The sequence below is a fragment of the Myotis davidii genome, unplaced genomic scaffold (assembly GCF_000327345.1).
Source record: "Myotis davidii unplaced genomic scaffold, ASM32734v1 scaffold265, whole genome shotgun sequence".
NCBI classification, from domain to species: domain Eukaryota; kingdom Metazoa; phylum Chordata; class Mammalia; order Chiroptera; family Vespertilionidae; genus Myotis; species Myotis davidii.
In genome coordinates, this window is record NW_006296627.1 from 3,069,724 (window position 1) to 3,074,877 (window position 5,154).

The following is a 5,154-nucleotide window of genomic DNA, read 5'->3' on the forward strand; positions in this document are numbered from 1 at the left end:
GAGGTCAGCAAGAGAGGTGCGTCAGAAAAAGTACTTCCATGATCGCTGCTCAGGTCGCCTCTTCTGAAAAAGCGTAATCCCCGAGCATCACGGGAGAACAGCCTGGGTCTTCCATGTGACTTCCATGTGAGTGGTCAGCAAGGAGATTTTAAGGGACAGTCGCTAAGGGACAGCCACTAGCATTCTCCTCCCAGCTGTCATTTGGGCAGACTCAAAGCCGGTGAGTATCAGCCATAGATGTAGCTGTTCCTTCTTTTAAATTAGATACAAACCTACGGCATCTCCCTTCTGCGTCACATGAGTCAACATTCCAACAGTTTACAAATGTTGTCACAAACAAGCGATTTGGTCACTGAAGGTCAGTAACATCAGAGTATTTGGTTCCAATGTACTATAAATGGCAACTATTTTTTCCTCAGCTCATTTCAAGCTTTTTGAGGACAATAACTGCACCTTCTTATCAGCCTGTGTGTCTGTTTGGCCCGAACGTATCAAGGCTTCAAGATGCGCAGAGCCCCACACTGGAAGCTGGATCCAACGGGAAAACAAAAGCCGTTTTGAAACCATCTGGCCTTGTGCAAACAGAGGGCTTTGTCATTGTTGGTCCTGACCTTTGCCAATTTGTACACATTCTCTGATGCACAGACTCTCCCTTTAATATGATTAATTATTAGGGTTTATAGTAATAGCTCACATTGCTTGAGTACCCTATCAGTAAGCGTTTAGGAGTAGCAGATGGCACACAGGAAGTAGGTTACTGAGGGAAGTTTCATAAAGCAGAGGGAACAGTAAAACGATGGGAATGAAGAGTACCCATCTACTACGTAAGTCAAATCCTTTTACAGTAGTTGTTTTCATGGCAACTTAATGATTAATGCCATTTCTTAATCCAATAACCATTCACATACATTTGTGATTAGTGCTGCCTCACAAGGCTGCCTGTGGGAGTCACACGGACTTGGTTTCTTCCCAACCGTGGCAGCAGCCAGTCACCCCTTCTTTGTTCCCACGGAGCCAAGGGCCCTGATGTGCCTCCACTAGGGACAGGCTGTGTACTGAGGATGTTGCCTGGATTTCAGGCTGAGGCCCAGGGAGTTGAAAACACACCAGGGGTGTCAACCCCACTTTCCAGTCTTGGAGCCACGGGGACAACCAGGTTTGGGCCAGTGCCCTGCCTGAGCCATATGTGGGCCTCAGGCATGACAGGCTTAAGGAATCTCCAAAAATGTTGATGATCAGAGCATTAATCAGTTACTCCTTCTTGGGGGGCCCACTGACCTCCCCTACACACCTAACATAGTTGTAGCTTTGTATTCATTTGTACGACTGTGTGAGAACGTCTCTACCCCCTTAGAACATGAGCTGCAGCAGGGCAGGGATGTTGTCTGCCCGGTCACTGCGGTGTTCTCGGTGCTAACTCAGTGCCGTCGCATAGTAGGTGATCAAGAAATAAGTTTTGCATGAATGAATATTCGAGAAGTGGGATGTTCGTGCTCTCCTTCCCACGCTAACAGAAACCTTTCATTCTTCATGTCTGGCATACTTTTAATGGACTCTCTCTTTCCTACATAGTGAACGTACAGTCGAGTCATTGTTTTGACAAAGAATAAATAAGAAAATGACTCACAGGTGCCTAAAATATACTCTGATTAGTAGTCAAGTGCCGAGTGTGCTGGGTGCTTCCAAAAGTGCAGTCGTCAACATTACCTTAGAGAACCTTATTGTGATCATCTCTGTTTTATTGATGAGAAACGTGGGGCTCAGCAAGGTCAAGGTCACTTAGCTGGAAAGTGGTGGAGGCAAAATTCAAATTCAGGTTTGGGGTCTAAGTCTAATTTGCTTCCTCTTATATCTCAATAGCTTGATCATAAAATGAACATTTTTCTTTTAAGAGGTAATTTCCTCTTTTGAGTGGTCTCAAAAAAAAACCAAGATTGTTATTGCATACCTAATTCCGGTAGGTATCCAGAATCAAATTCAAGTCTACCATGCCGTGGTTACCTATGGGTTACCCAATCTCCTCCTCACTCCTATCCTTTTTGGCTTCGTCTCTGTGTGTTTTGTTTTGAGGCTGCCCTGCAAAGGGTGACAGTCATGTTGCCACTTAAAGGATCTGTTCCACTTGCATAGTGGAGGCGGGCTCATCAGATGGCGAGATTGCAAGGAGCATGCCAAAAAGCCTTCCAATCCTGCTGGTATTTTCCTATGGAGTTTCGTCTCTTGATGTACCACCACTGCCTTTGCTGTATGTCTCTCTGATAGCCTTGCCCTTTGTTCCATGTGAAGTGACTTGCTGGCAATGAGTCTGCATTAGAAGATTCTTGGGGTGCACTGTGAGAAAGGTGGAGGGGCTGACACACAGACTGAGCTTCGAGCTACCTGAACTTATTCTACACGTGCAGCTCTTTCCACCAATGCTTCTAGTCGCCCCGACCAAATGGCTATTGCCAGCCTTCCTTTCCTTTTCAAATGCCATCCTTTCTGCAACACGATTCTTCACTATTTGAAAAGCCACGTCTTCACTACCCTGCCTCAATTACCTACTTCTCCCTCATTATGCCATTCGTAGCAGCAAGTCGCAAACTGTGTGGTTTATAATGCTTTTTCCAAGTCAAATGTGGCTGTTGAGGATTATCTGACTGGCCTTGTGGCTAAAGAGGTTTTAAATTGTCCACAGGGTAGTCGAGTGATGGGAGATTCAAAAGGAAGGGAACCAATAGAAAGTGAGGCTGCCACACCCTGCAAGCTTGTCTTGATTCCTCGCTGTGCCACTGGAGGCAGGCGCGGAGATTCTTGAACAAGTTTGGTGCCTTCTCCTGCTTCCTGTCCTGGTGATTTTATTCTGGCCGCAAGCTGAGGCAACAGCCCCACGTATCCCTCCTCCCCATTCATCTATCCATCCATTCACTGGCCCCTGCGGTCATTCAACCTCTTTCTCTTGCTATCTGCCAAGCTCAGTTTTCCTGTGGAGAAAAAGTATGTCTTGGACTTAAGTGGAAGGTGAGGGAGTCAATGAACTGCGTCAAAATATTCCAGGGACTATGCCAGATGCACTAAAACTCAATTTCACAGAATTCCCATAGGACACCCTTCCCCTTCTTCTTATTCATATTCATATATACAACTACCCCTCATTATCTGACTCTCATCTGTTCATGGGAATATACTGGCCAGTGAATTTCAGACAGCAGCCACTTGTAGTCTATTACTTTAAATGGGAAAAATCATAATGCATTCCGAGTCCGCCCCCAAGTCCCAATTAGCTTCCCAAAATATCACTGTATACCATTGTGATACCCTTAAATACCATGGAAACATCTCCCAGGAATTTTTATAATATAAATCAATTAAAACACGCTTCACTTAATTAGCACTTAGGGAGCCCTTTAGTGGGAAGGTTTGAGTGTGTGTGCAGAGAACTGACACAGGTTCCAGGCTCCTCCCAGCCTGGTCCTGGCCTGATAATGTCAATCCTGGGGAAACGATATTGAAGGAATAGTCGATATCACCTCAATTGCACCCAGGTTTGTAGAGCCCCCAGGTACCTGGGTGAGGCAGATGGGACCCATGAGGGGCTAAATCTTGGGGGGGCGCACACATTCCACTCCTCCTCTGAGACTCCTGAACAATGAGGCCTGTGCATGGATGTGCCCACGTGGACTCAGTGTTATCGGCATTCAGCACAGAGAGCAAATGTTCATTAAAAACTTGACAGATACCGATGATTATTTTAAAAATGAGAGTTTGAATTTTTTTAAATTAAAAGCTTAGAAAATATCACAATGAGATACCACTTCACACCCACTAGGATGGCTATAATAATAAAAAAATAACAACTGCTGGTTAAGGATGTGAAGAAACTGGAACCCGCCTACACTCCTGGTGGGAATGGAACATGGTGCAGCCACGGTGGAAAGCAGTCTGGCAGTTTCTCAAACCGTTAAACATAGAGCCCCAGCAAGTCCACTCCTAGGTATATACTTGAAAGAACTGAAAACAGATAAACAAATACGTGGAGAGGAACGTACACAGCAGCACTACCCACAATATCCAAAAGGTAGAATCAACCCATGTCCATCAACAAAATGAGCTCTATCTATACAACGGGATATCATTCAGTGATAAAAAGAAAATACTAATACCTACTACCGCATGGGTGACCCTTGAAAACATTATGCTCGGTGGAAAAAAGCCAGACACTAAGGGTTACATGTTTTATAATTCCAATGATGTGCAATGTCCAGAACAGGCAGATCCATACAGACAGAAAACAGACCGGTGGTTGCCGGGGCCTGGGGGAGGCGAGAGGAATGGAAGTGTCTTCTTCAGGGTGATGACAATGTCTTAGATCTAGATGGAGGTGGTGGCCGCACACAGTGTGACGTGCTAAATGCCACTGATTTGTATACTTTAAAATAGTTAATTTTATGTGCCGTTTAGCTCAATTTTTTAAAAAGCTTTGAGAATAACAGTAACTTTAATCATCAGTACATAGGTCAGTGGCCCTCATATGTGTGCATATTATGTGCTGTTGAGTGGTTCTGACTCCTGGCAACCCTAAGAATGAGAGATGGCCATGCTGTCCTGTTCTCACAGCGCTGCTCAGCTTGTGTCTATGGCTTCTTTTATGGAGTCAATCTATCCCATATTTGGACTTCCTCCTTTCCTGTTGCCTTCTATTTTTCCAACATTATTGTCTTTTCCTAAGATTCTGCCTTCTCATGATATGCCCGGAGTAATAATACATAGGCATTAATAAATGTTTGATGCATGAATGAGTGAACTTGTCCATGGTCTACAATGCCCACCTATTTAGCATCATCATACACCAGCTCCCCCTTGCTCTCTGCTCTTAAGGTGCACTAGCCTTTCCCTAGACCCTCTTAAGTGCTAGGCTTTATCCTACCACAGGGCCTTTGCACAGGCTCAGTCCTCACTCTGGAGTCCCTCACACTTCACGCCATTGGCCTGGTTAACTCCTCCAGCTCCAGCTCTCAGCTTGGCCATCACTCTCTCCAGGAAGCCTTTCCCTGAGCTTGATTGGGAATTCCATCTCACACTCTCATTAACATCACACATTTTCATTTTTTCTGCTCTTCTTCTATTAACTCTGGTTGCCCCCACTACACCATAAGTTTTATGAGGACTAAGAAA